Source organism: Wyeomyia smithii, chromosome 3 (assembly GCF_029784165.1).
Source record: "Wyeomyia smithii strain HCP4-BCI-WySm-NY-G18 chromosome 3, ASM2978416v1, whole genome shotgun sequence".
NCBI classification, from domain to species: Eukaryota; Metazoa; Arthropoda; class Insecta; order Diptera; family Culicidae; genus Wyeomyia; species Wyeomyia smithii.
Genome location: NC_073696.1, coordinates 78,633,423 through 78,654,986, shown reverse-complemented (window position 1 = coordinate 78,654,986; position 21,564 = coordinate 78,633,423). Strand labels below are relative to the sequence as shown.

General features: G+C 38.9%; 1 protein-coding gene across 1 annotated transcript in view; it reads left to right on the top strand.

The window, feature by feature from the left end:
• Positions 1-937: 937 nt before the first annotated feature.
• Positions 938-21,564, top strand: part of LOC129730238 (serine proteinase stubble) — a 40,191-nt gene continuing 19,564 nt past the window's right edge. Inside the window, exon 1 of the mRNA XM_055689414.1 lies at positions 938-1,297. The gene's annotated coding sequence lies outside the window, so the exon portion shown is untranslated. The remainder of the gene's footprint in view (positions 1,298-21,564) is intronic.

The window sequence follows — 21,564 nt, the reverse complement described above, 5'->3', positions numbered from 1 at the left end:
GATTGGTAAGGTAAGTAAGATCATCAACAGAAAATTAACCCCTTACAGAAAGCAGCATTGTTCAAGGCTAAATAACACCAAATATTTGTTATATGGAAGTTATATGCAAGAAAAAAAAGCCATACTCAGGAAAAACATTATTATTAAGATAGGACAATTTGACCTCACATTTTTTTCTGAATTTTTCAAATAAAACCCATAAGGGACTGGCATGCGATTATAGTCGCTACTAAAGTAGCGACGCTTAAGAATTGAATTTAAAAAATCGGTTTAGCACTTCCTAATATTTATAAATAAAATGGATGATATTCAGAGTAGCTAAGCATGATAAAAATCAGTATAACGAAATTCGACTGCTTAGCAACGGACAGTGGCGATTCAAAATAAGACAACGTTTTTGACTGTCAAAAACTTATTTAATTATCTAGTTAATATAAAAATATTAACTTATTTAATTATCTAGTTAATATAAAAATATCAGAAAATAATTACCTTCAAAAGCGATTTTCTTCAACTTATTACTATAATATTGTAGTTTGTATAACTTTTCATTTACAAAAATTTGATGAACAGGCTACTTTGAAGTAAAGTCCAGCATTTCAAATTGCATATGGAATATCTACGCTACAGTATTCTGAATACTATAACAATAACACTATTTCGAAGAACAACACGATCCAGATCTTCAATCTCTCAACCATCATATTAAAACGAACACTAATAATTGGACTTTGTATTGGAACCCAAATTAGTCACGCCTTCAACCTTTCACCGCCACAATCGAAGCTCACTTCTAGCTGACTCGATCATCCGAATTTTCTCTCCTTTCCCTCGCGCTCCACATCTAACATTGTTACCAGAGCACCGATCATGGTGATTCTCGTTTCGGGGTGCCCCACGATGGCAATGCTGGTAGCCAGCACGCAGTCTTCTTCTGCTCCTCGGTCGGACCGGTTCGTCGCCTAAAAAGTGAAGCTCGTTTTGCTGAAGCCCGTTCAGGTCTCTCGCGTGCCAATTCCGCGCGGATTCCTTCGTCTGTCACCTACACTCGGTCGAGAAAGGTTGGCATCGCTTGGTGGGTCGACGATCGGTTGTGTTAGCGCTCTGTTTTCGACGGTCGGCCAGCAGTCAGTTGAGCCCCCTTCCGGTACTACTATCTTGGAGCTGGAGTCAACCTAATTTTGTGCGTGCATGCCCTGATTGTAAAAGAACTGGGCCTGGGACAGCTCGTTGTGCGCTCCCTGCACACCCTCGGGAGAGGATTCAGAGGTGCAATTACGGTGTCATCCAGCACCAGGTGTGTGTATGTGTGCTTATGTAGTTAACCGTGCGAGTGTTTTCGCCGTTTGTTTATTGTCAGTCGTGATTTGTCCAAGACTACCTGTCTGCAGGAAACATATCAGTTTAGCACTGTCGATTTTTTTTTTCGTCGAACATCCACGAGAAAGTACCAGCAATAAACCGGTGAAATGTTTAATCCGTCTTGCTTTCCTTGGTTCGGAAAGCGGGCAAGACACCGCGAAGAGAACCTCTTTCATCGTGAAAACACGAGTGCGGTTGATATTCAAATTAAGGTCTCGCTCGTCTGGCGGTGATCAGTCACCGGTGCAAAAATTGTAAATGATGTCTATTTGGCCGCGGAAATGCACCACCACAAACCGGAAAAATCATTACGCGCAAGAAAGAGTGCAGCTCTGATCCGCACGAAACAATTGAAACGTTTTGGGCTTGCTGGAAAACAGCTGTATACAAGTGCCAACTGTAGGAAGAAAGAAGAATGGTTGATCCGGTTGTTGAATGTTTTTAATTATTATTTAGTGGAAATTGAAATTAAAACTCTTTCGTCTGTGGTGAATCATGATATAAAATCTCTGGTATCCGGCCTATTGTTGTTCAGTTTGAACGAAATGTAACATTTTTCGTGCATTTTTTCTGGTATTTTTATTGGTATTTTTAGATTCGGTTGAATGGAACAATGGCAAATTTGCTTTAAACAGTGCTGTATATGTTGACCGGTATAAGAAACGATGATTGCATAAATGCAACAATCGAGCAACGGTTTCCTTTAGGTCTGGGTTCTAAGATTTCGCGCTTGTTATGACACTTTCTTAAAATAATGCCAGTGTTTGTGGTGTAACTCACACTCACTAGTGACGTTCGTAATTCAGTTCCGAAGACTAATTGTTTGTTGATGAACTATGATAATATATGACACCACTTTAATAGATAATGAAACTTCATCTTTATGTGCAATACTAAATGTTTCCCACTAATGGTTTAATAGACAAACTAGATTACTCTCAATACGACGAACGTTAGGAAAGTTACACCGCTCTTCTAGGTCACTCATCTACTACACTATTCTTCGCATAGCAAATTCACTCTAGAATCAGATAGTCATTTTTAATAAGAAACTAGATAGGGATTTTATCTGCTAAAACATCATGTGTGAATAATGTGGTGCTAGTAAAAGGTTGGCTAGAGACGCAAGTGTAAGAAAGGTTGAAGTTATGGCGCCAGATACCTTATAAAAAAGTTTGAGAGCTTATTTTTGCAACCGATGCAGATTTTGGTATTAAAATAGCACTACAGGAGAGATTTTATGATCAACAGAGTTGCTTATTTGAAAAAAGTTAAAATACCTCAATTGAATCTGATCCTTGGAAAATCAACATGTTATAAAAAAATGTCAACATGCAATAAACATGGAGTTAGTGATCATAAAAATTCTTTAAGAAAAGACTGAGTGTTAGCCTGATTTTCTTCACGTTGCGTATGTAATGAAACACTTAGCAATAGAATCTGATAGTTTTATTGCATTGGAAGACATATTCGTAAAGATTGTTAGCGCAAAAAAATCAATATTTACCCACTGCAGCAGACTTCCGTAGTTTTTCTAAAACGAATTTGTCGGATAGTAGTCCGTTTCATTTTGCTGTTGTTTTATACTAGCTTTCCTCCATCGTTCACAGCCTGCAGCCACAGGCGCAGCTGACCTGGTTGAATATGGCCGGGAAGTGATACATTATTTTCAAATTGCAAAAGTGGAAGCTTTCTACTATTCACAGCTAGGGTAAATATACACTAGAAGTGATACGATTTGGAGTCTACTCGACAACTACAGACCGACGAAGCAATCTTCGAGAAATGAATTCGACACCGAAATCAGTTGAGAATTGGTGGAAATCGCATTCCAAATCCCAGAGAAGTAACATCATTTTGTAACGAACTTCACTGTTTTTTCAACGAGTAACTTTCTAATGAAATATAACTTTTCAACTACAATGTCGATCGAAACGATCTGAAAGATAAAGTTGTACTTTACGTAATGTTTTATTTTTATTTTTTTGTAAAAAATATACACAAATTGTGAAAAACGAATATTCGTAAGTATTGCTATCTTCAATTTTCTAGCTCTTTTATATTTCATATTGGTAGACCATCAAAGGTAAGCTCTGTAGCCGCAACATCACAGCGTGCACGTTGTCAAGCGAGTGGTCTTGGGTTTTAATCTGAGTTAAAAACTTGACCAGAGACGAACGTTGGGTGTTATCCCTCCAGAGCCGTCCACATTTCTCGTGGACAAGTTAGGAGGGCGGGGCGGGGTGGGTGTATAAGCAAATAAACAATTTAGGAGGGTAGGGGGGTATACGCAAATGTCCACGCTTATTTCCAAAAAAAAAAAACCAAAAAAATGAAAATCTCCCCAAAATGCATTGGCTTATAATAAAAATTCTACAGATATTTTGGTTTAAGGGGTAATATCTACCAAATGCTCAAAAAAAAGGTTTATTTTTATAAGAACATTTGTGATGTAAGGTATATAAATAATATATCATTAGATTAAGCAACTTTTGGAGAATAGAAAAAAAATCATTGCTATTTTTTTACAAAATGGCGACTGTACAGTAGGGTGCCGGCCAAATGGTCATTTCGAATTTCAGAAAAAACCTATGAAAAAAGGGTTACCCGCTCGAAAAAACATTCGTGCAAAATTTCAGCTCAATTTGACTTAAAATGTGATGGCGCAAAGCGATTGAAGTTTGGCCTTTTTGAAAACCGAAAAATCACCCAAGAAGAAGGGGATACATGGAATTTCGGTTTTCGAAATTTGTTTTTGATGCCAAATGACTTAAAAACGCATGAAACGTCGAGAATAGGTGTCATCTGAAATTTTTTTTTTTTTTTTTGAAAAAATCGACTCTCTGGGACTTTGTCGTTTTTCAATTGTGGAATGCGGAGTTCAAAATGTTTAGAATTTATCATTTGAAATTGGTCACTAGTCTCTCGAAATAGCCTGTATAATGATATACACTATAACTAGCATCAAAAACATTATGTTTCATTAGAGTGGTTCATTTATTCGACATAGGGTGGTTCATAATATTGTGAAAAATGAGTATAAAATGAAAAAAGCACTTCGCTCCATTTGACTTGTGTGTCGTCTTCTGAAAAGTTGTAGATAATAATTCTGTCTTTCAAAAAAAATTTTGTAAAAAAATTATTTTCAATTATTTTTTTAAAATGCATATTTTTCTTTTGGAAGAACAATATTTTATCTACAACTTTGCCGAAGACACTATGCCAATCAAACAAACCGTTTCGACAGTAGACATATTTTTAATTTCCAATAGAGCACTCTATGAGGAAATTAAAATATTTTTACATTCAAAACGGTTTATTTTATTTGCATAGTGTATCTGGCAAAGTTGTAAATAATAACTCTGTTTTTAAAAAAAATGTACCCAGTTTTTCACAAAAATAAATAAAAAAAAAACATTACTTTTTTTCTGATTTCTCCATGGCCGGTTTCGTTGTTCAGGTAATCTTTCGTAGTTTTCATAAAAAAAAATTAGTTTTTTTAAATGGGCTGTTTTGGATAATTGATTTTCAACTTCCTTTCAATTTTTTTTTTGCAAAAAAACTAATAATTTGTTTTAGAGTGAATATATTTTTTTTTTTTTGAAAGACAAAACTATTATCTACAACTTTGCCAAAAACGTCGCACCGCTCAAACGAACCGTGTTGGCTCTAAAAATATTTGTTATCATCAATGCCTATCCGAAATAGCATTTTTCAAAAGCTTTTGAAGAATGAGTTGTGTTTCAAAAAATGAAACCAATAACACAAAATGGCATCTTTTCCCTATAAAAACGTCTATGCAATGTTTCAGCCAGGGGAATGGCAACATGCCATCTCTCTCTATGTTGATTGAGTGAAGAGTCTTCCCGACTGAAGTGAGAGGTATATGGAAGTTTTATTTTTAAATAAAGCCCCGATATGTTGGCTACTGTCAAACGTGTAGAGTTTAGATAGGGCTGCCATACCCTTGGTTTCTTCCAATGGGCACGTTCACGTTCTGATGATGTAAACTTGACAGAAAATGTATGGTCGAACTGTCAAAAGGACACAAATCCGGAAACAACGAGTCAATTGTGTTGCGTATCTGATTGAGATCCCTATACTCTCATTATCACTGAATAACATCGATACAGTCTATTGTCCGATTACATAAGCCAGAGCACTGTGTGTTCAATCAAGTGTTGGCAAAGGACATTATTGTGGTAAATAAAACGAATAAATTGTCTGGTACAACATTCGAAAGAACAAGTACAAGTGTTCTAGAGAGTAGATTTTTCAAACAAAATAAAAAAAACATATTCCATCAGTTTCCACCGTTTCATGTACTTTTAAGACACTTGGAATCGAAAACATTTTTCAAATATTCAAATTGAAGTGATTTTTTTTTTCATTTTATACTCATTTTTTCACAATATTATGAACCACCCTATGTCGAATAAATGAACCACCCTAATGAAACATAATGTATTCGATGCTAGTTATAGTGTATACCATTTTACAGGCTATTTCGAAAGAGACTAGTGATCAATTTCATTAAATAAATTCCAAATGTTTCAAACTCCACCTTCCAAAATTGAAAAAACGACTAAGTCCTAGAAAGTCGATTTTGCAAAAACAATTTTTTTTTAGATGACACCTATTCTCGACGTTTCATGCGTTTTCAAGTCATTTGGCATCAAAAAAAAATTTCGAAAACCAATTGAAACACGCTATGTACCTACCAACTCCTGTAAAAACATAACCTCGAATTAGAAACGAAACCGGATCTCATATAATTTCAATTTGTTATGTATTTTCTTGACAGTAAGCAGTCTACTAGATGCTGCTGGAAGTTTCTAACCACTGTGTTCTTTTTGACGCCATGAACATCCATTTTACGCAAATATCAATCTACTGTGTATTATCAGCCTTGGCTAAAAATTAAATCTATCATCATTTTCTTAGTTCTAAAGTTCAAATCCAGAAGTCGCACGGTCGGTTTTAAATTTACATTAAATCAAATTTAAAAAAAAATCACAGGAGGGTTGTGTGCAAAGCCACGACCGCAAGGTTGAAGTAGAATACTTTTACACAGCTCTACTTACGGCTATACATTAACCTACGGCCTGGCAGAGGCCTAATGCGCACGGCCAACACAATAGATAGGTGTTTTTACATTGAAAATTAGACACGGCTTTACTGGAGTAAGTGTTGGCAAATGCATCTACCGATATGACCGCCGCTATCGTACGAAAGCGCTTCGTTTCATGTGGGGAATAATATCAACTACGAAAAATGACGCGCGTCTAAGCACACCCGAACTGTTTCGCCGTGCCGCTTCCATTTACTTCCTTATAACATCCGCCTCATGGAGTACAGCGGGGGTCTAGTGTGGTTGGTAACGTCTCCGCCAACCACGCTCGACGCCTGGGCTCGAATCCCACCGCCGACATAGGTGTTGATGGTTGTGAGGTGGCGTGATCCACTCACAACCAACCCAACTGGTCTAGATTCAATCCTAGCCGACACCGGGAGATTTTCTGAGGCGAAAAATCTCTGGGATCACGCCTTCCATCGCATGAGTAAGTAAAGCCGTTGGCGCCGGTCTGTTAATAAACGGGTCGTGAGTTAGGGTCCTGGGTGTGGAGTCGCCTCCCTGGGCGTCGGTGATTGGCCACAACAGTGGCGGAACTAGACCGACGGAAAATAGGCGAGAATAAAAAAAAATCCGCCTCATGGAAGTACCGGCTGCACCCACCGCTGAGGCTGTTACCATACTGCTACTGGTACCCAAAACTATTAACTCTTCAAATTAAGTGTTTTATTTGTCCTCAAAAGAACAATTGTTCAATTCCATATCGGATATAATGCAATCGCATCTCTGTAATATTACCAACAGTAATATTCTTCTGAACAAAATGATCCAACTTTTCCATTAGAGGATATGCCGGCTGATGTACGGCAAAAATCTCGCCCGATCGCTCACGTTGGCGTTCGTTCTCAGCAGAGGCCTGAGACGTGGTGACCAACCACAGGGCAAGCTCACCTTCCGACTAATGAATGTGGCTAGTTTTTCCAGAAACACTCTTTTACCATTCCCTAATGTTCTTCAGACAAATTTTTCGACAATTCGCATATGATTTTTGTATCCAGTGAATAAACACCGATTGTGCTCTCACACACGCAACGGTTTTAACCCGTATCTTATTACGGTTTGTAACATCAAGCGATTTCGTTTGCTCGCTGTTGCGTGTTGCATCATGTTGCAACTTGGCAGCTGGGAGACGACGAAATTCTGTTCATGCTGATTGATTAAATCGACTTCATATTAGCTCTGCATAGTCGAACTAACTGCTTTTGTAAATGCGTTCTAACAGGGCAGTTTATTATTTAAAGTCGGTTATGCTGATCGCAGCCTTTGCGTTTACGAAATAAAGTAAAAATTAGACAACTACAACAGAATTTGATTGCATCCCGCACATAATGTCTGCTTTTGCTGATGCCAGAAAATTATTAACCTTCAATTATTTGTTTATTTGCCTTGAAAAAGGCATTTTGCGGTTCAAAACCGGTTGCTGATCGCAACCTTTGAGCTGCCCTAACAGTGGGGGAATTAAGATACACGGACAACATGCACTGTGGAAGCTATTTCACATTCAGTGAATAAGACAGGCGCGACAGATTCAAATTGCTAGGATCCAACACAGGATGCTTGCTTGCGTTGTCTAAAATTATTAATTTTCAATGACTTGTTTATTTGTCTTGAAAAAGGCATTTTGATTTTCAAAATTGGATTTCCTGATGGCAATCTTCATGCTGCCCCAACACGGGGGGAAAAATAGCAGTCTGGCGACACACGCTGAGAAGAACCGCGCTGCTCCTGAGACGTGGTGACCAGCCACAGGGCTAGTGCTGTTGCTAAGGAAGGACGACTACTGTTTTCGCTGTCTAGAACTATTCTGAGCGGCTTCGGCTGTAACAGGCTCTTATATAGGCCAAATAGCATGTTTTCAATTGCAAGGTATATGATTCTGTCGACCGTGCTTGGGAAGCAATCATATAATGACCAATCAGAGGTCAAATTTTTCGTTTTGACGAGGCTTGACTATTTTCAATAGTACAATAATGCGAATAATAAAATTACAATTATCTGCATTTGGGAAGAATCTTAGAAGATGTTCCAATCTATTGCTGCAAGAACTAAGGAAATCCATCGAATACTAACCAATTTATTAGCATTTGAAATTGGACATATATTTCACTTTTTTCGGTTTTAGATTTTCATTTCACATCCCTATGTAGCCGAACTTCCTGAGAGAAGTATTCTACTTCAAAATCACAGGAGGGTTGTGTACAAAGCCACGACCGCAAGGATGAAGTAGAATACTTTTACAAGAAAGAAAACCCGGCTGCTTGCGTGTCAGTCATTTTTTAATTTGTTGTTCAATTCCATATCGGATAAGATACCGATCACATCTTGGCGTTATCACTGACAGTGCGAATAAAGTACTCCTTGTGATAAAATAAACAGTGAAAAGCTGATTTAACACTCAAAACTAGACGGCTCATTGGTTGTCAAAATGAGTCAACTTTCCATTGAATGCATTTACTAGTGCCCGCTATCGCACAGAGACTGCATTTCACTAAAGTGCCTCACTGCATCAGCTGCTATCGATGCTAAACCCGCTGCAACTGCTACGCTATCCGTAGCCATGCCAATGTTTTGGCCGCTATACGCTGCTATTGGTATCCGCTATCCCTGCATCAGCTGGCCCAGCTGCTATCGATGCTGAGATCCGCTGCAACTATTGCACTATCCATTGCTATGCCACAGCTGTGGCCGCTATCCGCCTGGTATCCACTGCACTGCTGCTGCTAATGGAAGACTGCTGTTGTCGCTGTCTAGAACTATTATGAGCGGCTTCGACTGAAACAGGCTCTTCTATAGGGATGACAAACCTATCGATAGTAGTAGGAAATCATCGATAACTCTCGATAGCCATTCCAGTCGATAATTCCCATCCTTACTCTTATACAGACAAATAGCAAATTTAAAATGGCATGGTCTATGATTCAGTCGACCGTGCTCGGGAAGCAGTCATATTAACGACTATTAAGATCAGTCGAATATTGCGCTTCAACAAGGATTGACCATTCTCAATAATATTGCTGCTTGTCATGATTTGAACTTGACAATTTTTGAATTTTAATAATGCGAAATTTTTTTTTTATGCTGATACTGAAAGCTTTTCGGATGTTGTGCTCATGACTGAAGGAAAAGATAGTTCAGTACGTTCTGAGACACGGCGATGAAGCCAAATATATATCTGTTCCAAATTTCTTGAAAGTGTAAATTGATTCAAGAGAATATATTAACTCTTCAATTAGGTTTTTATTTCATCCTGGAAAGGACAATTTGTTGTTTAATTCAATGTTTGATAAGATGCCGATCACATCTTTGCGTTATCACTGGCAGTGCGAATAAAGTACTGGGGGGAAATAAACACTGAAAAGCTTTCCAGAACGTTCTTTTCATTGGATGCATTTGCTAGTGTGCCTGCTATCGCTCAGAGACAGCATTTCACTAAAATGCCACACTGCATCAGCTGGCCCTGCTTATATTATTGATGCTGAGACCAACGTCAACCGCTGCGCTATTCCCGTTGCCACAGTAATGGACGCTTCCGTTGCCGTAGGTATCCGCTGCCCTGCATCACCTGGTCCTGCTATCGATGCTGAGACGCGCTCCGCTATCCGTTGCCATACCACAGCTGTGGCCGTTATCCGCTGCACTGCAACTGCTGCTGTATCCACTGCTGCTGCTAAGGGAGGCCTGCTTCTGTTGCAGTCTAGAATTATATTGAGCGGCTTCGAGTGAAACAGGCTCTTTTATAGGCCAAATTGCACATTTTAAATGGCAAGGTCTATAATTCTGTCGACCGTGCTTGGGAAGCAATCATATAACGACCAATCAGAGGCCGAATTTTTCGTTTTGACAAGGCTTGACTATTTTCAATAGTACAATAGTTTGAATAATAAAATTACAATTATCTGCATTTGGGAACAATCTTTGAAGATTTTCCAATCTATTGCTGCAAGAACGAAGCAAATCCATCGAATACTAACCGATTTATTAGCAATTGAAATTGGACATATTTTTCACTTTTTTTGGTTTTAGATTTTCATTTCACATCCCTATGTAGCCGTGCTTCCTGAGAGAAGTATTCTACTTCAAAAAATTCAAATGTTCAGAGAAACGTGAAGTGTTCGAGTATTTTGTGTATTGATTATTTGAAGATGTACCTTGCATATCGCGGACTATATTAAGATGAATATTACGCTGTTAACAGCGTTTTCAACGAAACCATATTTTTGCAACTAGCGGTAAGTTTTTCACAGCATCTGAACCGATTTGGCTGATATTTTGTTTTAGCATGTTAAATGGATTATCTAACTTGTTACATAGCCGTTATATATTACATAGCCACCGATATCTGAATTTTTCAATGTTTTATGATTTTTTAAATAATGATTTTAATTGAAAAAAATTCCCTAAATTGGCCATCTTTACAAGTCAAAAAGTTGGTTTTGAGAGAAACGCTGCCAACAGTGTAATACTCACTATATTTGTATCCAAGACATGCAAAATATATCCCCAAATATACCTTAATCAATAGCCAAAATATCCGAAAACATCACTTCACTCTGAATATCCGGAAAAAATTAGGAAAATATATTTTTTTTCGATCTTCCAGAGTAGGGTTTCCCCCTGAAGATACTAAACATATAAACACAACCTTCCTAACCTTGTACTTGAACAACACTATGCAAACATCAATGTCTGAGGCTAATGTTGTTTATCATTCTAGCCCGGTTTAGTTGTGAAGGTAACAGAGATATGGCTATCAAATATGGTCTCTCCTTTTTTTGCATCTTGAAACTGATTTTTTTTTCTGATTCTGCTTACTGATAAATTGTTTAAGTTGAACCTGAATTGAATGCAATGAATGTCAACATGGTAACAGATTACTTTCTACTAAACCGTACTCAATTAGGGTCTGTATAGAAGGTTGTCTTTCCACGTATTACAGTTTGAAATTAACTATATCAGGATGAAAGGTATTCATCAAGGCGAAGGGAGTATTTTTTCTTTTGAAATATAGTGCTGCAAATAAATAATCCATCACAACGTGGCCGTCTGTATTCTCAACATGAAATATAAAACTATCGTAGTTCTACGTCAACCATGCGGACGTGTCTTGGATACCACCCTCCTACTTTTCAGTTATTTTGGAATACCTAGTTTGCTTCATTGATTTTTTTTTTGAATTTTTTTTAATATTTTTGAAGGAATATTTTTTTTCTGTTTCTGTTCAATAAAAACGTTTCAAACCATCATTTCCATTGCTTGCTTTTTCTACCCTTCAGAGATGTTTCGTAACCATTTTGAGCTGAATTCGGAATTATTTTTTGCTTTTTTTTCAAGCCTTCGGAAGTATCTTCAAATGTTTTCTTGCGCTTAGTATTTTTCCTGCTTTACAGTTGCTCTTTTCAGTTATTAGATACTAATTTGAGATCAACTTTAATTTTTTTTAGGTTTAAAATTTTCTCTGCTGCTGCTTTATATTTTTAACACGGAATTAGTTATTTGTTGTTTCTCAATCAAAAACATTTTACTAAAAGTTTTGGAATAACTTTACGATTAAAAAAAGCTTTTTGGGAAAATTCTACTCATATGCATTAATTCAAAATCTGATGTTTACTTTAACAATTTTCCAATTTTTAATTCAGAATAACTTGAAAACACATGCATTTAAAAAACTAGTCATCACAATTTTTTTAATTATTAAAACTGCCATAACAACTTAACATCGTTGAAGTACATTTATTGGAAAGGAGGGTCATACGCAGCTGTCCCCATGTTAGGGGCGGCGTACAACAGCGTCTGTCCCGAAGCGGGCGGTTGAATCATGAAATGCTGTATCCCACCAGCTACACGTAAGATGGCAACCCCACCAGTAGGATATAATATTAAGATATAGTAGGATATAGTATCGCGACCCTGGTAAGGTAGCATACCAAAATCTCTCCTAACCACAAACAACGAAAACAGAAGTACGGAACGGATTAATCGACAAAGACCTAGGCTTCGAACACGGAAACAGAAAACGGTAAACGCTTGGAAATTGGGTACTTTGAAGTCCGATCCCTCAATGAACCGGAGCCAGCTGGCTTGCTTGCTCGAGAACTACAGCGGCGGGGAGTCGAAATCACAGCGATTCAGGAGGTTCGGTGGCCAAATTCCGGAAAAAGGGAGTTCCGTGCAGTAGACCCTATTGCACACACATCTTTCAAGTACCACATCTGCTAAAGTGGCGGCAAAGCAGCGGAACGGGACGTCGGTTTCATAGTGCGGGGGAATCAGAAAACAAGAGTCATCCGTGGAAGCCCGTAGATGACCGTCTATGCGTGTTCAGGATTAAGGGCAAATTCTGCAGCTACAGTTTAATTAACACCCATGCATCGACAAACGACAAATCCGATGAAGTCAAAGATGAGTTTTTGGAAATGCTAGAACAAACCTATGACGAGTGACTAAAACACGACGTAAAAGTTGTTATCGGAGATGCAAACAGGTTGGGAGGAAGGATTTCTTCCGTCCGGTCATTGGAAGGCACAGCCTTCACTCGTCAACCAATAAAAACTTTGCCGCGGCTAGAGGAATGGCCATATGTAGCTCCTATTTTCCACGTTTGAATATTCGGAAATACACCTGGAAACATCCAAAGATTCTCGCTGGTCAAAGATTTATTCGGTTTCGGAAATATTTTCTCACGTGCTTTTGGTAAAACAATTTAAAGGTCTGGGATGTTGCAATAGTTTTAGATTTAAGGTTTTCATGTAGATAATATTGAAATTGTCAGATGAATCGACCAAAATACAAATACAAATGGAGAAGCCTGCTCCCAGATCAATCACGTACTGATTGACGGTTGGCACTTTTCGGATGTTTCTGATGTTAGATCTTTTCGGGGACCAAACATTGACTTTGACCATTATCTCGTCGTTTGCAAGATCAGCGCACAGTTGTCGAACATGCTGAAATCTCGTACAGAGAGGACGATGCGTTTCAACATACAGAGCGATTGAAGGCTGATGGCGTAGCAGAAGAATATGCCAGAGAGCTGGATCAACGGATCGCAGAACAGCAGGAGGAGCGAGAGGAAGATATAATGGGCTATGGAGTAGTATTCACGGTGCCATTGAAACGACTGCGACAGAGGTGGTAGGTACGACGCGTAGAAGACAGCATAACGGCTGATTTGATGCCTAGTAAAAACGGAGCAGAGCAGAGCAGAAAATAGACTCCTCCGTCGGAAGAAGCGCGAGCACGAGGAGCAGGTGCCAGCAAACAGGACAATTTAGCTAGGAACGATGCGTAGGGCTTCTATAGAATAGTCAACAGAATCCGAAGTAGAAATTCCTCTGCGCGGGTAATGTGTAATGACAAGGGTGGGAACCTGCTTACGGATAAGCCGACGATTGCAGTCAGATGGAAGAAGCACTTCCAGGCGCCAATACAGGAGGAGGTCAAAAAGGCGATTAGGGAACTGAAAAATGGCGAGGCCGCTGGGAAGGATGGTATCCCGGCCGAACTTCTAAGGCAGGAAGTGAGCGGATGTACTATGCGATTCATCAGACCATACTTAGGATCTGGGCGGATGAACTGTTAAGAAGGCCCATATGGCCAATCTACAAAAAGGGCCACCGACTGGATTACAGTAACCATCGTGGCATTACGTTGCTCAACTCCGCATACAAAGTGCTTTCCCGTATCCTGTTCTCCAGATTGAGACCTTTAACGGAATCCTTCGTCGGCGAATACCAGGCTGGTTTTTGGCAGGGGCGTTCCAAGACGGATCAAATTTTCACACTGCGACAGATCCTCGATAAGTTACGGAAGTATAACTTACAGTCTCACCATCTGTTTGTGGATTTTGAAGCGGCATACGATTCAGTGAAATTAAACGAGCTGTGGCAGATCATGCTGGATAACGGTTTCCCGACGAAACTAATTAAGCTGGGTCGTCTGACACTGGAGGGATCGAAATCATGCGTGGGGATAGCTGGCGAGACATCAGTCGCGTTCGTAACGTTAGGTGGACTGAAGCAGGAGGATTCGCTCTCTAAGCTACTGTTCAACATCGCTCTTGAAGGTGCAGTACGAAGAACAAACTTGCAAAGAAACGATATGATCATTACAAAATCTCACGTGTTCCTTGGTGTTGCGGACGACATAGATATCATTGGTATCGACCGTAGGGCCGTGGAAGAGTGATTTTTGTGATTGTATGATTTTCGAGTGTTTTTTGGAGCCAAAACGTCACGTCTAGAGATGGACGGGCCGCTCATGTACAGGTTTAATCGATTCAATGATTGTTTTCAAATAATAACCAGTTCATGTGCTATCATTCATTATGAAACTAACTAAATGGATTGATAACACAACTCAATGAACGGAACGAGCTGTAAGCTATTTCGTTCTGAGCACTTGTCATTAGTGACATAACTGACTTAACTGAATCATTTTACCCGTCTTTAGTGACATTCTGCACTAGCTCCACACAATTTGTACCGATTGTGACGACCATTTTTTTATATTAACCCGTGATGTGAAATTTTACGCAAAGGTGAAGTCATAATGATAATGAAATGGCAAAAATACACTTCTAATACCACAACAACTATGGTTGTCGGATGAACAATACGAAGATAAACTATTGATCTCTGTCATCACCAATTAAATGAAAAAAGAAAATAATGAGATATGAATGCTTTAAACCTGACAACTTTTTCGCTGGCTGCACTTTGTATAATCATCTGTGAGTTTCGCTACCACACGCGGTTAGTTAGGTTAGGTATATGCTATAACATGTTTCTTCTCCTATAATTTATTATTTTTGTGAAGATTTCACATATCTATATGATGTTTGTCAAATAAAATTGAAATTTGTTCCAGTTATTGATAATATGCCAAATATGAGAATAGTTAAAAAACCGTTGAAAAACAATGCATCCGGAGGTACACTGGGGTCTTTTTTACGCGGGTTATTTTTATGCGTTTTTTTAAACCCAACTTTTCAACAATTAAGCGGATTATTTTTTCGTGGTTCGAAAGATTATGTGTACGCGGTATCAAATGAGTTTAGTATGAGTAGATCTTATCTAATCTTTTAAAAGCGGTTCAATCAACCGCGTAAAAAAAGACCCCAGTGTATGCCTATGATGAGGGTTTCAACACAACACAGCCAGCACTGGCTCGTTATTTGACACAAATAATCTTCAACAACCGGCCAAAAAATTACATGAAAACAACTCGCTCGAATCTCGACCAATTTATTGGACAGGAAGAAAGTGATGTTTGCTTCCGCATTTGTGCATCCGTAACGCCATTTCGGGCTGACTTTATTACACCAGATTTAATATCAATCCGCCGCGGATGAAAATCTGCCGTCGAGGTGCGAACACTCCTTCGGTTATCTAATCATCTCTAGCCGAACGATAGCGACACCTTTCGTCTTCATCTGACTGTAAAGAAAGAAAAAAAAAACTGCTCGAGTCTTTCGTGCGCAGTTGTGATGCTTTTAATCATTTGATTAACAAACTAGTAATGGCACGTGACGCCGATGTTTACTCGAGTAGAAAGTTCCTCGCCCCCTATCACCGTTTTAATTCAATCTCCTTTTTTTCGCGGTGCTCAGAGCAGCGGCTTTGTGGCGGTGCAACTGTTTCTTCTGCTACACGGTTAAACAACACACAACACAATCCGCGTGGTTAGCGCCTAGTGCAAACATAAGACAGCCAACGGCATAATGCAGCATAACATGACTGTTAATTAATCCTCTTAATTGCGAACTCTTTCGGCTCGAAAGCCAACGCAAACCCGGCGAATGTTCAGATTGGCAGTCGACTCCTGCACTGCACTGAAACGGAACTGCTATGATACGGATTGTGGACACGCGATGCATGGCTGTCGGATTCCGGGAGCGGCTGAGATGCGTAAATTAGCTCGCACAACGGCCTTGCTGAAGGTCAGCTTTTAAAATACTTCCTCCCCCAAATCCCCTGCGCTGCTCCACGAAGAAGATATCCCTACAATGCAAACTACTACGGCGTGAAAGAAACGGACCCAAATTACCTCTCCCCCCCCGCGCGGTGGTGGCAGCGATATGGAAAGAGACGGGGTTGCATTGTTGCATGCATGAGGAGCCACCGAACACGGGAACATTTGCACGTTGTTTTGAGTTTTGAGTAGCGAAACCAGTTTAAAAGTCAGCTCAAGTAGGAAGCTGCGCTCAATTGATGCATTTTTTCGGTCACCTCAATTTTCAATCGTACCTACCTACCTCTGTTGCTTTAGGTCGAGGAGGGAATGGATGTTGCTCTCCAGTAAGAGTTGATTATTTTTTACACCTGTGTTATACCTGGTGGTGTGCGATTGTTGTGTTATGGTCGGATTTTAGATGGATTTAGAAAATACCAAGAAAGAGAAACATAAGATAAACAAAGGAAAATTGCAGTACTTCAATAGTTGTTTGAAGGTTTTACATTTTGTTGTCGATTAGCTATTTTAAACAAATCTATGAAGCGATAACAAGTGATGTGAATTAATGAAACTTGATGAAACGATAATGTTTAAAATGTCTTCAAAATGAATATAAACTGTAAACCGGCCGGAGATATCAAATTGGAAATTGAAAAAAAATCAAAGATCGAGGGATATGGAAACTCTCTTTGAATTATTTCAGCAAATTCGTTATTATTTTGATTGCACTATCTGCAGCTTTTTCATATATGAATAGTATTTATTTCTGTTTTTCTTGGTTACATCGCATTACAGTTATCATGTTGAAAATGACGAGTGACAACTAAAAATTTGGAATTTTTTTCTACTGCTGTCAAAAAAATGTGGATGAACTTAAAAAAACTGATTTATTTCTCATGAAGATACATTCATTATGAACTAACAAAAAATATTAAACATTTGAGAAAGGTCCGTTACCGCCTTCCGAGGAAGCTTTCTTATGATGCCGGAACAAGAGCGTTTTACGGCCTTCAAGTCCGTTTTTTGAATGCACCTCTTGATTCTACCAATCAACTGTTCGCTATTTGGGCTTGTTTTTTGAACCATTTGTGAAATAATTTTATAACGATTGGACATAGTTCAAAAGTTATGCAAAGAAACGTGTTTCAAACACTGTTTGAACTCACTCACTTTTCTCAGAGATGGCTGGACCGATTTTCACAAAATTAGTGTCATATGGAAGGTCTTGTTGTCCCATAAGACTGAATTTTATTGCTATTGGACTTCAACTTTGTCCGTTATGTATAATAATGTGAAATCAGGCTATGACAAGAAACATGTTTCTAAGATTGTTTGAACTCACCCACTTTTCTCAGAGATGGATGAACCGATTTTCACAAAATAAGTTGCAATAGAAAGGTCTAGTTGCCTGATAAAACTCTATTAAATTTTATTATAATCGGACTGTAACCACAGAGAACAGACGTTCATCTTATTTTCAAAAGATGTGTAAAAACATGCAACCGTTATTTACCAGTAAGTGGTAATGCTCCCGCTATGTGGCGCTCTTGTCACTTACAAACCAAGCACTGATATCGATAAAATATCGATACGGCAATATTTATGCAGTGTAACTGGGGCACCACAAGACAGATGTCGTTAGTATATTAACGTATTTTAATTCAAATTTTTACACATGATTTTCAAATTTCTTTATATGAACGTGAATGTCTGTTCTCTGTGCTGTAACTTTGTCTGTTATGTATCAAAATGTTAAAGGTATGAAACTCCATTATCTCAGAAACTACACAACCGATTTGAACAAAATAGGTATCAAATGAACAGACTGTCTTCAAAACCCCTAAATAACGAATTTCATGGTGATTTAACATGTAGTTCGAAGGTTATGAAAAAAAACGTGTTCAGAAAACTTTATCAAATTCACTCGTTTACCAAAGATGGCATCACTGATTTCAACAATCTTAGTTTTAAATTGAAGGTTTAGTTGCTTTATTGGTACCCATTTAATTTGATTATAACACTGGTTGACGAAATCGAAATAAATGCTGCTCTAAAGCTCATAATAGTTGCCCTAGAAAGAGAAAAATTCACAGGAAAAGCTATAATTTTTCATTTTTTCTTAGTTTGACCTTCGGGGCACCAGTGGAATCGGACTTTTATTTTATCCATTATGTCACGACTTATTTAAAGAAAACAGGTGTCACAAATTCGGATTTCAAAATGAAGTATGAAGTTGATTCCTGGTCTCTGAGCACCATCTCAGGTACTGAAAAACTCACATTGGGTAACGTTTGCCCCTTTTAGACTGGTAGAAACCGGAAGCTACTGTCTAGAAATTTAAAATGGCGTCTGAAGATGATTTCTGGCCTCAGGGTATCATACCGCTTCCCCAAATCGTATTGGATGATATTTGTCACTTTAGGCTGTTGATCGGAAACCGTCGCCAATTTCGCCATAGAAATACCCAGATTAGGCAGTTCGGCAGTTTTATGATGGATTTTATGATTTTATGATTATCAGGCAACCAGAAGTGGTCATCTGGATTCAAAATTGGGTTTTAGGTCGGATTCTGGCCACTGGGTATAATCCAGGTTTCAAGAACCCATATTGATTGATATTTGACCATTTATTGGATGCCTCTCAGAAACGATCAGTAATATCAACTGCGTTAAAGAATTTCAATTTCACTGATAAGATCATTCAAATTAATGTATAAGGAACAACATTTAATGTTATTGTTATTATTATGGAGAAATTTCGATTTGTGCAGCAAAGGCACTTCTACTCATAACTCTGGAATTTTTGTGATTTTCGAAATGGGATTTCGTGTGATAAAACTTAACAGTATTTGGCATCGTTTGCCATCAAAAACTTAAAAATGCAAAATTTTGAGTTGTGCCAGTGTTGCACGAAGCCGATGATATGTTAAATTTTAAATGTTCGGTATAGTTGTGCTGTTGGCTACCAAAAATTTGTTGTTTAGAATGAATAACAAATCCAGCAGAAATAATCAAGGTGTATTTTTTAAGTGTTGGAGTAAATCTATTTTAACAAATTATAAGTTCGAAAGAGAAAGGCTGGGTCTCACCGCTAGGTGGATTAATTTAGGTTTTAAATAAAAATGCAACTTTATTTCAAATGAAAAGTCCTTTAAATTAATTCAAACTATTGCCCATCACTTGGTTCAACTATGCTTCATCTTTCTGGTAGAGCTCGAATGTGTTCTTCTCTTTGGGCTATTTAAGAAGCAAGCCATTTTTTGATGTTTTGATATGTGCCATTGAACAAAACGAGTAATAATGAGATTGCGAAATATCTTCGTTAGGTTTCAACACCTGTCTCCGGCATGGTGTTTCAACCAATTAAACTACGGGGGACGGTGGTACTGTTTCACAATCTATATGCGTATCACATTCCACTGCCGACTTATTCTATTGTTCATCCCTAAATACACACACTGCTGTGCAAGCGTTATTTATACGACTGAAAGGAATGTCTCATCACACACAGAAGAGTCAGCTGATGCTGATAACTCTTATAGACCTGTGTGATCGAGACCAAAGACAGGGAGATTGCGGGTTCAAGTCTTGTCGGGATGCGGTATATTTTTCCAAATCTGTATTATATTTCCAGTTAGCTTATTTTTCGCTTTCCCTGCTGCACACATTGTCTGCTTAATGAACCTCCTTTAGGGCCCTACGGTCAATATCGATGATATCGATGTCGTCCGCAAAACCAAGAAGCATATGAGGTTTCGTGATGATCGTACCGTTTCCTTGCACGTTTGCTCTTCGTACTGCACCTTCAAGGGCGATGTTGAAAAGTAAGTTAGAGAGCACATCCCCCTGCCTCAGTCCATCCAACGTTAGAAACGCGGCTGATGTCTCGCCAGCTATCCGCACGCATGATTTCGATCCCTCCAGCGTCATACGACTCAGCCTAATTAGTTTCATCGGGAAACAGTGTTCCAGCATGATCTGCCATAGCTCGTTTTGTTTTTCAATGAGTCGTATGCCGCCTTGAAATCCATAAACATCGAGGATCTGCCTCTGCGTGAAGATTTGATCCGTCGTGGAACGCCCCTGTCGGAAACCAGCCTTGTATTCGCCAACAAAGGATTCTGTTAACGGATTCAATCTGAGAAACAGGATACGGAAGAGCATTTTATATGCGGAGTTGAGCAACGTAATGCCTCAATAGTTGCAACAATCCAATCGATGACTCTTCTTACAGATAGGGCATGAGAGGCTTCCAACCAGCCGATCGGCATTTGTTCATCCGCCCAAATCCTTAGCGTTATCTGGTGGATCGCATAGTAAAGCCGCTCGCTTCCCGCTTTTAAAAGTTCGGCCGGGATACCATCCTTCCCAGCAACTTTGCCGTTTTTCAGCTCACTAATCGCCTTTTTCCCCTACTCCTGTGTTGGTGGCTCCACAACTTATTCGTCACTCATAATCGTCATCCTGTCCCTGCTCTGCTCATCCGGCTCCTCACCGTTCAATAGCGCCTGAAAGTGTTCCTTCCACCTACATGCAACCGTCTGTTTATCATAGCCACCCAATCACGTTAGATGAACTGAGAAAAAATTGTTTTTCATTAGGTAAAACGGCTGGAGTAGATAATGTAAATGCTAGAGTTATTCAAGACTGCTTCAATGTCATTGGTCACACTTTGCTGGACATCATTAATGAATCGTTGCAAACAGGGCACGTGCCTTTGTTGTGGAAAGAATCGTTGGTTGTTCCGATTCAAAAGGTTGCTGGAACGATTAAAGCCGAAGAGTTTCGTCCCATCAACATGTTACACACATTAGAAAAGATATTAGAACTAGTTGTTAAAGGCCAGCTTCTAGAATATTTAAATAGTAACTCGTTGCTAATTCCGGAACAATCAGGCTACCGGGAAGGCCACTCGTGTGAAACCGCGTTAAACTTAGTACTAACAAAATGGAAAGATAACTTAGAAAATAGAGACACAATATTTGCTGTTTTTCTGGATCTAAAACGCGCTTTTGAGACAATTTTTAGGCCCTTATTGTTGAACACAATCAAGTGCTTTGGAATTTCGAGTACTGCATTCAGATGGTTTGAAAGCTACTTGTCTGACAGAACTCAACG